The sequence below is a fragment of the Coffea eugenioides genome, chromosome 11 (genome assembly GCF_003713205.1).
Source record: "Coffea eugenioides isolate CCC68of chromosome 11, Ceug_1.0, whole genome shotgun sequence".
Taxonomy (NCBI): Eukaryota; Viridiplantae; Streptophyta; class Magnoliopsida; order Gentianales; family Rubiaceae; genus Coffea; species Coffea eugenioides.
In genome coordinates this window covers 32,928,209-32,941,783 of record NC_040045.1, presented here as the reverse complement: position 1 = coordinate 32,941,783, position 13,575 = coordinate 32,928,209, and the positions used below count along the sequence as shown (strand labels likewise).

The window sequence follows — 13,575 nt, the reverse complement described above, 5'->3', positions numbered from 1 at the left end:
TTAGATAAGTGTGGATATTAGAATGCAGGCTAAAAGATTTTGATCCTTTGATCGATACCCAAGTACAGCTTTAAAGCTCTATTTCAGTCAATTTGGGCTGTGGAAATTGAAATGAAGTGCAAAGTCATCAAAATTGGAATGCAGACTATGGGGGACCAGGAATTAAAAGAAAGATGGTAGCATAGTAGCGTACCTTACACTTTACTTTGGAAGAAATTATGACTCCAAGTCCAGAGACTTTGGTCTTGGATTATGACTGTCCAGAGTGTGAAGGATTTTACTTTGGTCTTAAATCCTGCAAGTGTGAAGGATATTTTAGTCCTACTGCTTGTTCAATATATCACTCAGAGTGTTATATTCTAAGGTGCTGATTAAAAGATTAAAGGTGGTGTTACCAGGGGCTGAGCTAGGATAATATATTCAGTGGGGGCATAAATGTTTGCTAATCTCCATTCTCCAAGAAAGGGAGAAGATTCAACCTGTATATATGCAAAGTGCTTTTGTTTGCTAATCTCTTTCCTATCTGCCCATTTTAGAACCAGGATTTTGGTTGCACCGGTAAATTTTTTTTTTTGGGTACAATTTTTGGTGCATTGAGAAGCAGCTATAGAGGTTTCTACATCATTATATTTATTCAAAGTCCTTATGTTGCATCAATAATTTCGAGTGAATTTATTGTTGTTTGATAAGAAATTTCTTGTTGAGTCAATCTGGCCTACAAAAAATGACTCCTTGATTTAGTGCTAGACTGTCCAAATTGTAGTGCAAAATACGAGGGAAATACAAATGAACTGGACAAAGATGTTGCCTTCCTTCCCCTTTACTTTGGAAGAGTGAATTAAGTATTTTTACGGTTTCCTGTTTTTGATAAGAAATTTCTTGTGGAGTAAATCTGGCCTGCAGAGGATGACTCCTTAATTTAGCACTAATTTAGTGCCAAGAAAAGAGGGAACAAATGAACTGGACAAAGATGTTTGCCTTTTCCTTTGGAAGTTAGTATTAGGTTATAATATTGTCTGTCAGACCATTAAGATGACATTCAACAATTTTCCTTGTATAATTGACCCGATTCCAATTGCGTAGCAAAGTGATGGAGTGGAGAGGACTGCACCCAGCAAGTCAAGTTTAGATTTATGCCCTGTTTGATAACTCAGTTCAACATTTCAATTTAATGGATTCAGATGTTAATATATTCAAACTATTTGATAACCCAAAATTGAATATATGAATTAATTAAATGACACTGAATTTTTTAGGCAAAACTTGCTTCCAAAATTAAGTGATAAACTAGTCGCTTATTACTGAATATGATATGCACTCAAATGTACTAGATTTAATAGTTAACAATTCATTAAGTTAATGAATTTAAATTTTAGATTTCAGTTTTATCAAACGGACATTTAATCAAGTCAATCTCGACTTAAATTTTTGGCTCGAACTTAAACTGAAAATCAATTGAGCACCTATGGTTCGACTCATGTTCACTAATTGATCTCGAGTATATAACTGTAATCTTTTATGAAATTGAATTTATTGGTGCTTTGTGTAGCTCCTTAGCAGTATTTGATTGATTATATTCATCTATCAACTTAATCAGTGTGATTTTGCTTCTTTCTGGTTTTCATTTAGAGTTTTGCTTGTACAATTTCTAGTGGACATGTTACTAGAATTTTCTGCTATTTCTTTTGGGCACCAACTGAGCTGTGATGTTATTTTGAGCCCCTAAATTAGCATGGGTACACAAAACCAAAACGCGACTTGAGATAGGTTTTGGGACTAAAAGAATATGAGAGTATAAATTGTATCCTTTTCAAGGTGTGAGATTGAAAAAAAGATGAGATGAGAAACTACTTTACGATGCAAACGAAATATTATTTGAAATACATGTATCTAAATAAACCTAAAATTGGTTGAATAAGTCTTATTTGGCTTTAAAAAAAAGTCTTACTTGACTAATTCATGCTATATTACTTTTCTTCGAATGGGGACCCGTTTGGGGGTCTTACAAGTTAGAACTTGACCAACGATACTCCCATGTTCATAGTTGGAAATGTGCCAACAAAGTCCAGAATTAGCTATAGAGGTTTTTTCACATTCATGAAAGCAACGCCACGGATTAACTCATTTATTATCGTGGTCCTTATATTGCGTTATTATTTTGAGGGCATTTATAGTTGTTGCTGTTTTTCGTATTTTTTTATAAGAAATTTCTATTTTGGTCAATTTTTTTTTTAATTTATCAATACGATAAATTTTATATTACAATTACTCCTACTCTATATTTATTAGGAGGAGGGGGACACAAAGAGGTTGAGGAGAATCCGGTGAACTACCATCGGTTCAGACAGGTACTTATGCATTGACTGGCAAAATATTTTTAAAAAAGCTCGGATCTTATAACGTATGTCAAAAAATTTGATCCTTTGACCTGTTCACAAGTAGAGCTTTAATGCTCTGTTTCGGTCAATTTGGGCTGTGGAAATTGAAATGAAGTGCAAGGTCGTCAAAATTGGAGCGCAGATTGTGGGGACCAGGAATTAAAGGAAAGATGGCAGCATAGTAGCGTACCTTACACTTTACTTTGGAATAAATTATGACTCCAAGTCCAGAGTGTGAAGGATATTACTTTGGTCTTAAATCCTGCAAGTGTGAAGGATATTTTAGTCCTACGACTTGTTCAATATATTACTCAGAGTGTTATATTAGAAGGTGCTGATTAAAAGATTAAAGGTGGTGTTACCAGGGGCTGAGCTAGGATAGTATATTCAGTGGGTGCATAAATTTATTTATAGCAAGTAGTAGCTAGCAAGTAGCAATATATATTTTTAATAACTATCATAAGAGAATGGGAGGACCCTATTAAAATCCTATAATTCCCCTATTAATATCCTATATTAGGCGGAGTGCCCGTGCATCGTGCGGGTGTTTAGTGCTTGTCGTTAGAGAAAATTTTTCATTGGACAAATAATAGTACATTTTGGAAAACAATAATCATCAAATATGACAAAACTAATAATAGTACATTCTAATTGTAGCATATGCTTGTACACTTTATTTTATCAATACTTTTACAATTTTACCATTCCCAAAAGGTCCCTACAAATGTCAGTTGAAAATCGTCCAAGAGCAGATATAAGTTGTTTCAATCAAAAGAATATCTTCCAATGGCTAATTATAACAACGTGTTAATTACACAACGTATTAATATATCTATGTGCTAATTGCACAACAAAAGCCATACTTTAATTAAATATGTCTATAACACCATTTCAATAATTATACTAACACGTAATCTTATATGAGTTGTACTCCATGCAAAAATAATTGCAAAATAATTTTACATTCCAAAAATAGCTAGATGTCTTCATAAATCAAAACTTTAAATGTATCAAAATGAGGGTATTTCGATAAATATATTTAAACAGATGCTACTCTTAATTGTACCCAAAGTTTTAAAAAAACTACAAAATATTCCACATTTCCAGAATGCCTCTATCTATGCGGTTAAAATTCGAACTCCTTTAACCACAACTCATTCAAATGTTGTATAAGGAATTCGTTTGAGTACGAAGAATTTTTGTGTATAGAAAAACTCATTAACGAATTGTACTCCTTAATGTATTGGGCTTGCACTGGTAGGAATCATTAACTAATAAATTTTATCGGTTATTTTGCTTTCTTAATAAAGAATTGCTATCAAATCGCTTATAGATACGTCCACGTGGACATTGTACAAGTTATCTGGTTAAGTATATAAAGTTTGGACTCGGGCAGGTGCAACCGTCCCTGGCAATTTTCCTCCTCATCAACAGCGCGTAACTTCTTTTGTTCACCGTGTAACTTTTTTTTCACAGGCTGTATTTTCACAACAGATAGTGGTGGGCCCCACACATGGCGCGGAAATCGAGTTACCACTTGTTATCTGAGCCGCACATTTTTTTGAGGTCCAATCTGGACCATGAACCGTGCAGGGACGGTCATACTGATGACCGTCCCTGCCCCAAATCCATAAAGTTTCTAGTACCCAACACCTAAAATGTCAGTGGGGGCACAATTACAAAGTAATAGGAAAATGATCATTTTCATCCCATACCTTTTTACAAAAATATCTTTTTGTTTCTCACTGTTAAAATAAAACAAATTCATCTTTCACATTTAAAAACTGAAACTATCACATTCCTAAAGTCAACTTTTAATATGAATCCAACCACTAACAACCCAATTACAAATTTCGGAGGTATAATTGATAGATTATTTGGTTAACTCAACTTGATATTTAAATGAAATTTAATGAACTCAAAAAGGAAAAATAAAAAATTATTACATAAAAAGAAGGATTAATTTTTCCTACATTGTCATTTTATACACTGATGGGTCTAAATACTTGCCACATCATTTTAATTTAAATTTAAACACCAAACTTTGTATGTGTGATAACATCTAAACTCGTAAGTGTATACTCTAATAGTATATAAAAAGATTAAAAAAAAAAAAGAAACCCTACTATTCCAAAATAAATAACGGCCTTTTATGTTATAATTTTTTAATTTTTTCCTTTTTTGGTTCAATAAATGTTATGTGAATGTGATGGAGTTGACCGAATAATCTATCAATTCTATCCCCGAAATTTATTACTAGATTATTAGATGGTTTGATTCATATTGAAATTTGGATTGAGAGATGTTATCTATTCAATTTCAAATGTTAAAGATGAATTTGTTTCATTTTAAAAATGAGAGATGAAAAGAATATTTTTACAAAAATCATATAAAATCACATAATATATTAAGGACCATAGACGGATCTAGAGAACAGTGAAAGAGCAGACAAGTTCTAGAAAATTGTTTATTCCCCGTAAAATATGAGAATTGATTCTTTAAATATAAAAAGTTTTGGTCTTATAAGATTTTTTTTAAGATTTCTTTATTCGAATTCACTCTTTAGATATAAAATACTTTTGATCTCACAAAATTTTTAGAAGGCAGTGAGGGGCAATCAAGTCTTACAAAAATGGCAACTCCCCGTACAATATGAGTCTTCATTCCTATCAAAAGTTTCGACCACACAAATTTTTTAAAGATTTTCCATTAATTACAACATTCAAATTGGTATAAAGCTTGCCCCTTCAAATTAAAAGTATATGCATCCAAACATTTCAAAGAAAGAAAATTTATTCACTTTTTAAAAATATCATGAGTTTTTTTTAAGAGTTTCAGCAGAATTTGGTCTCAGATTCTCTTGAGGCACAATCTTTAACTCAAAATATCAATCATGGTAACGAAGTTACAAAACTGAAACCTACCTTTCAATTATGGAGAAAATTAAAATAATAAAACAGTCTTCAATCTCAATCTGTCCCTTGCAATCCATCTTCAGTTTTTATTTCAATCTAAAATTATTGATTAGCAACAATTCCAAGATTGTGAAAAACCTTGACAGATACCAAAATCAGGACAAAGAAGGATGCACTCAAGACAAAGGACACCATATAAATGAGAGGAGTAGATTGCCTCCTTCAGGCTCAGGAAAACTTGACCACATATTGGTCATTAGACATTTGATGTGCCATGGGTGCTTTACCTAATTAGAAAAAGATGAATTTAACATATAAATAGGGACACCTATATGGAGATTAGTGGCAGTGTAGTGTTGAAGAAACAGTATGGGCATTCCACATGTACTAGCCATACCTTATCCAGCACAAGGTCATGTACTTCTCCTAATGGAACTTGCCTTGTGCCTAGTCAAGAGTGGTATCAAGGTTACATTTGTGAACACGGAATTTAATCACAAACGAGTCATTGAATCATTATCAGGTGAAGGGAATGTACCAGATATGATGCATCTGGTATCTATCCCAGATGGCCTGGAATCCTGCGACGATAGAAATGACCTGGGGAAGTTAACAAAGACAATTTTTCGTGTTATGCCTGCAAAGTTGGAGGCTCTAATGGAGAAGATAAATGAATCTGAAACTGACAAAATCACATGCCTTATTACTGATGAGAGCACGGGTTGGGCACTGGAGATCGCGAAGAAAATGGGAGTCAGGGCTGTAGCCTTCTGGCCTGCAGCAGCAGCTGTATTGGTTCTGGAACTCAATATTCCAAAGCTCATTCACGATGGAATCATAGACAGCTCTGGTAAGACTCCTTTCAGCATAATGCTATTACAGTTTCAACACTTCTGCGTAAGGTCTTAAAGTCCTCATAATCATGGAACAGTAAACAATATTAAGCTGACCAGAATTGGAAGCTATGAAGCTAGAAATTATAATGCAAGCAAAGTAGCAAACTCATAGGAAACAGAATGGTGAAATTTGGTTGCTGCAAAATAGGTTGAAAGTTGAAAGCATATCCAAATGAATTAGATTTTACCAATACAAGAAAATTTTAGCAGCCCAAAAAAGAAAGTATTGCCAAAACAGTGATTGCCAAATTTGACATTGGGTGTGGCAAATTTTGTCGCAGGAAGTGTCTTGAAGAACCAGATGGTTTAGTTATCACCTACCATATTAGTTATGGACTCTGCACACTTTGTTTGGGCCTGTATTGGTGATCCGACCACACAGGGAATTATTTTTGATGTTATATTAAAAAATATCAGAACACTAAAATTGGCTGATTGGATTATCTGCAACTCAAGTAATGAGTTAGAGACATCGGTCTTCAACTCGTACCCAGAAATGTTACCTATAGGCCCTCTTCTATCTAGCAACCGGCTTGGAAAATCAGTTGGTTCCTACTGGCCTAAAGACTTGGATTGCTTGGTGTGGCTGGATAAACAACCAGTCCAATCAGTCATTTATGTTGCATTTGGGAGCATCACAGTTTTTGACCAAACACAATTTCAGGAACTGGTTCTGACAGGTTGTCAGATTATACAATAATAAAAACCTGCTCAATTAAAGTTAATTTTTGTAGATAATGGTAAGCAGGGTCGAATCCACAGGGATTGAGTGTAGCTGTTTCTTTTCAAATTCATAGTAACCAGGGGGTGTTTTTGTGTAGACGGTGACAATCAAGTAAATGCAAATAAAATCTAAGAAACTACTAAAAATTAAATAACAATTTACTAAATTCAAATGCGTGATAATTAAGGATCTAACCAAGAAATAATTTCAGCAATGGTTCACCTAATTGATCATCGATGCAAAGTCAATTCCAATTATTTACCAATAAATAGGTTATAACTGCCAAACAAGCGATGACAGTCAACCCCTCCTTATTGTGTCGGTGATTAAGGTACGCCCGTTAATCACTACTCTAATTGATAAATAATCCTAGGTACGCCCATAAGATTTAATTCCCCAATTGCCTTAAGTATTAGAGGAGTCCTATTCTAACCAAATAACGCACTACCAGGGTTATTTCAGATTAACCCACGTATTCCCCTGACACGAATCTAAATTGTGCCAGTTGTCACTATTTCAAGGCAATTAAATAATTACGGATTTAAATGCCCCAACTAACAATGAATTATTAAGTTAACTAATTATCCGGATCCAAGACAATCAATTAATTAAATAATCATAAATACTGCAATCAAGGAATATGCGAATACAATTAAATAAAAGAAAAAGATAAAATTAAATCGATTTCACAATTTTAGACGACTCAAACCATCCGTTGTTTCTTGACTAGACAAAAAGATTTAACTCATCCCTTGTCTACTCCTACTGAAAAGAAAAGAGAAGAAACTAAAGATGATAGGAAAAGTCAAAGGCTAAATCCCCACCCCCTGACATGCGTAGGAAGTAAAAAAAAAGAAGCCAAAAGGGAAAAGTTCCAAAAGTTAAAAGGAGTCCTCATCTTCTGTAACTCCAAATCCTATCAAAAGTCCTACTCTACTTTTCTATTGTGCGGCGGTTTCAATGCCTTCCGAAGACTTCGGCCTTTTTGGTTCCTTTTCCTTTCTTGCTGTTTTCGGCCAAATTACCAAAATGGGATCGCATCTCCACGTTTCAAAAATGCCCCTGAATGCCTTTTATTTGAATTCTTTCCCGATGACTGCCAAATTGGCCTTGGTTGTAGTTTTTTCGTTCTACCCCCTGAAATAAATACAAATTACGAAAAGTGAGTAGAATCTAATAATTAATTCACATCGGGTTAGGTAATAGAGGAAATTAATAATAAAATAAATGATAAAATTGCAACCTATCAATTCCTCCCACATCTAAACCATGCTTGTTCTCAAGCGTAAGAACAGTAAACAAACACCAATATTTGACAATGGCTATTACTCTATCTACCATATTGCCAAGATATCAAGAAAAAATATATATCAAGCATCAGTGATCAAAATCCAAGAAACATCACCCCGATTAGTTACTAAACTACAAATTCCTTCAATTCCAAGTTAACTAATCTAAGAAAAAGGAATGATCGCTCAACATTTATCAGCAAATGGTCCAACTATTAACCAAAATCTCAACATTAAATCCATAATTCGGCAAGCTAACTTATATCACACACTAAAACAACCTTCACTCTCTTTTTTCATATTTTTCTATTTTTCTGTTTTTTTTCAATAGTAACACAGGACTTAGTCTCTAGCCATTGAAACTTTTTGACGCGAACTCCGACATTTGCCAGATGAGAGAGTCCAGTTACTCAGCTCCTATCGCCACGTGACCATGCACTTATAGCAATTACTATTTTTTGATGCGAGAATCGATATTTTTGGTGAAGATCCCCGATTAGTCGGCAGTAAAGACTAGCGGAATACAGTCAACTCTTATTCACAGTCAAATAACACAAAAACTCAAAATAACACAAAAATCAAAAGAAAATTTACATCAGCTAGCCTCATTTTCAAACATGGAGAACTAATATTAATAATCGGACCAATTCACATGAAAATGCCAACAATCATTCCCTATACCTAGGAAAGTTAACCAAAAATTACAAAAGTCACACAGTTTTCGATATTCACCAAAGAGATATTCTTAGACTCAACCAAGTCCACTTGATACACTTTCATTATTAAAATTTTGGCAATATTAGAAATAGAGGCAACAATCCAACATCAAATCTTGGCATGCACATACGAGTTAATCACTAAAAAGAAAGGAAGAAAATGAACGAGAGATGGGCTAATAACAAACTAAAAATAAAGAGGAAGAAAAAAAAATCTAAAAACTAAAAATTAGAAAAACTAGCACAATTGTCCCCCCCCACACCTAGTTCCTACATTGTTCTCAACGGAGGAAATAAAGAAATTAAAGCAAAGAGAACAATAAAACTTCCCTCTCGAGTGGCTAAGGGGTAGGCGGAAACGGTGGAGGGGAACCGATGTGGTGAGACATCAATTCAACCAGCAAATGCAAAACTCTCTATTGTTTGATGGTCGAAGAAGGTGGGACTGGCACGAACTGCTGGTGTGCATGCGTGAGAGCGACAGTGGTTAAGGCAGCAATGGGGTTATCTTTCTTTGCTGGAGGAAGACAAGGAAGGCAGTGGCGGCCGTGGGTGGCGTGCGGCGGAGAGCTCAGAGCGAGAGAGAGACAGTGGGCGGCGCGGATGGGACGAGGAAGGTAGCGTGTCGAACGAGCGCGGCGTGCGAGCGCTTGAGCGACGGCGGCTTCAGAAGCTAGGTGACTGCAAGGAAGACGCGCAGAGCAGTGGTCGTGCACTTGGTACGCCTGTGGTGGGCAATGGAACTACGGTGGAGAGAGAGAGGCGCGCGAGGGGGCGGCGTGCTTGCCCTGGGGAAACGGCGGCGGCAGTCTCTGAGAGGAAGGAGAGAGGCGGCGAGTTGTGATGGTGGAGATGGAGTGAGAGTGCGTGGGGAAGAGGGATGGCAGCTGACGAGCGAGATGGAGGAGATGGCGGCGTGCGAAGGAGCCTCGGTCGACACAGAGGAGAACAGGGGAGAAGAAAGAAAGAAGAAAGAAAAAGAAAGAAAGAAAGAAAAAAAAAAGAAAAGAAAGAAGAGGGAAGAAAGAAAAAGAAAATAGTATTTGTGTTTTTTTTTTTGCTTTTCCATTTTATTTTTTTCTCTTTTAGAATTTTTTTACGGGAAGACTCTCCCTTTTTTTTAGTTAATTACTAAAAAAAAAGGTTTTTTTTTGAATTTTTTTTGAAATTTTTTATATATAACTTCTTTTTATATTATTATTATTGACAAAAGTTATTTTTGAAATTCAAAAATAGAGATTAACAGAAAATCAATAATCGTTCTTGAGCTTTTTTAAATACTTACCTTTCCCGCGAACATGACGTGGGCACGCCATGAAGGCACGGAAGGAGGAGCTTTCCAGGTGACTAGACGCGGGCACGTCATAAGGGTAAGAATCCTTCTGACCGTGAGCTCTCCATATAACTGACTCGAGCACGTCAAGGGGATCGGAACCCTTTTTACCAAGCACCAGGAGATCGCAATGTATCACGCGCCCAGTTGATGCGGGCGCGTCATGTCAGAGAGGTACCTATGAGTCATCAAAAACGAAAATTGAAACCATAAATCAGTCAAATCCAAGAAAAAACATATTTAAACTAACAAACAAAAATGAACAAACAACTAAAAGGAATTGAGTTGCCTTCCAATAAGCGCCTTTCTTTAATGTCTCCGGCTAGACGTTGTCATATTTGCTCAGGCAGGATAAAATCTTGTGGCTCGTTTTAATGCTTCATCCTCTATAAAGTCTTGATAACCCTCGTAAATAGAATATTTCTTGAGCACACGAGCTACAGTCTTCCCTGGACTAATAAATGATGCTAGACAAGTCAACGATAATTTGAATTCTCTATTCACTCCTCCCTCACTTGCATTTATTGGTTCAAGATATCTTACCATCGCCACTCTTAATTTATTCCTGTCATGAAATTCAAAATTTTCTAGTATAATGAAGTCAATTTCATTAACAGAAATTGAGGAATAAGAGTCAGAAAAATATTGATAAAGGAATGGATGAGATGTCACCGCATTAGAAGATTGTTCACTGGATTTATTCGAGTTGATACTGGGGTCTCATTTCTTGCACTTCAGCTTCCTTTTCAATTGCAACTTTAGATCTGTTTTCTTGAAACTCTTGCAGTTCAATGTCATTTGGCCGGACAATTGCACTCTCATCTTCCTCAAGGTTGATATTGGTTTGTGCGGCCAATTCTTCAAGGTGAGAAGCTAATCGCGTTATCCTGGATATCAATAGATGTACTTGATCTGCCATCCTGGATGTCAATAGTTGTACTTGATCCGCCATCGCTTGTATCTCCTGTTGAAATCGATATGAATTAGCAGTTAGTAATTCAATCATTTCTTCAAGAGACATACCTGACACGGAGGATGATTGCTAAGACTCTTCCTGTTGAAAATCCATTGGCCCGGTCGCATAATTAAATTTGAAATTATCCCACCATCCTTGATTATACCTGTTTGAGTAAAGGTCATACCACGTTTGAAATCGGGATGAAAAATCTCCAAAAGTATTAATTGGAGCACTTAGATTACCTTGAAATACGGGACATATGTCAGTTGAATAACCTGAGGCAAAATAAGTCCCACAATTTGCAACCACCAATTGATCATTAGAAAAAACACGAGTCTCATAACCACATTCAGGAATAAAGTCCAGTCTATCATCAAAATACCAAATGTTAGCAGCCATAAACTACATAAAAAAAAGAGAAAAATAAAAAAAATGAAAACAAGATGAACTCAAAAAGAAACAAATTAAGCTGACACCAGTCCCCGGCAATGACGCCAAAAATTGACAGGTTGTTAGCCTGTGCAATTATAAAAACCTGCTCAACTAAAGTTAATTTCTGTAGATAGTGGTAAGCAGGGTCGAATCCACAGGGATTGGGTGTAACTGTTTTTTTTTCAAATTCACAGTAACCAAGGGGTGTTTTTGTGTAGACGGTGACAATCAAGTAAATGCAAATAAAATCTAAGAAACTACTAAAAATTAAATAACAATTTCTAAATTCAAATGAGTGATAATTAAGGATCTAGCCAAGAAATAACTTCAACAATGGTTCACCTCATTGATCATCGATGCAAAGTCAATTCCAATTATTTACCAATAAATAGGTTATAATTGCCAAACAAGCTATGACAGTCAACCTCTCCTTACTGTGTCGGTGATTAAGGTACGCTCGTTAATCACTATTCTAATTGAGAAATAATTCTAGGTACGCCCATAAGATTTAATTTCCTAATTGCCTTAAGTATTAGAAGAGCCCTATTCTAACCAAATAACGCACTACCAGGGTTATTTCAGATTAGCCCGCGTATTCCCCTGACACGAATCTAAATTGTGCCAGTTGTCACTATTTCAAGGCAATTAAACAATTATGGATTTAAATACTCCAACTGACAATAAATTATTAAGTTAACTAATTATCCGGATCCAAGACAATCAATTAATTAAATAATCATAAGTACTGCAATCAAGGAATATGCGAATACTAATAAATAAAAAACAGATAAAATTAAATCGATCTCACAATTTTAGGCGACCCAAAGCATCCATTGTTTCTTCACTAGACAAAGGGATTTAACTCATCCCTTGTCTACTCCTACCGAAAAGAAAAGAGAATAAACTAAAGATGATAGGAAAAGTCAAAGGCTAAATCCCCACCTCCTGACATGCGTAGGAAGTAAAAAAAAGAAGCCAAAAGGGAAAAGTTCCAAAAGCTTAAAGGAGTCCTCATCCTCTGCAACTCCAAATCCTATCAAAAGTCCTACTCTACTTTTCTATTGTGCGGTGGCTTCAATGCCTCCCGAAGACTTCGGCCTTTTTGGTTCCTTTTCCTTTCTTGTTATTTTCGGCCAAATTACAAAATGGGATCGCATCTCCTCGTTTCAAAAATGCCCCTGAATGCCTTTTATTTGAATTCTTTCCCGATGACTGCCAAATTGGCCTTGGTTGTGGTATTTTCGTTCTACTCCCTGAATTAAATGCAAATTACGAAAAGTGAGTAGAATCTAATAATTAATTCACATCGGGTTAGATAATAGAGGAAATTAATAATAAAATAAATGATAAAATTGCAACCTATCAGACTCTAGGCCTTGAACGCACCAATATGCCATTCCTGTGGGTTGTGAGGCGTAATTTAACAGCAGAAACAAATAATGCATATCCAAAAGGTTTCAAAGAGCGAATACAAGGACGAGGAAGATTATCTGGTTGGGCACCTCAACAACAGGTCCTGAGTCATCCTTCAGTTGCCTGCTTCCTCGGCCATTGTGGTTGGAATTCTACAGTTGAAGGTGTAAGCAATGGTGTCCCTTTCCTCTGCTGGCCTTACTTTACAGACCAGTTCACTAATAGAAGCTACATATGTGATGATTGGAAGGTTGGATTAGGATTGGAAAAAGATGAAAATGGAATCATTGCACAAGGAGAAGTTAAGAACAAAATTGAGCAGCTGGTCACTGTTAAAGGCTACAAGGAGAGGGCCTTGGATTTAAAAGCAAAGGTTATGAGTAGTCTTAGAGAAGACGGATGTTCTGGCAAGAATTTCAACAACTTTGTCAAGTGGATTAAGGATGATTAGAACAACTATGTGTTCTCTGAGCACGCTTGACTGACACTTATCAATACAATTTAGCATTGATTCCACTCTA

At 35.8% G+C, this 13,575-nt stretch overlaps 1 pseudogene; it reads left to right on the top strand.

Annotated features, from left to right (window-relative positions):
• The first annotated feature begins 5,649 nt into the window (after positions 1–5,649).
• Positions 5,650–13,575, top strand: LOC113754045 (annotated as a pseudogene).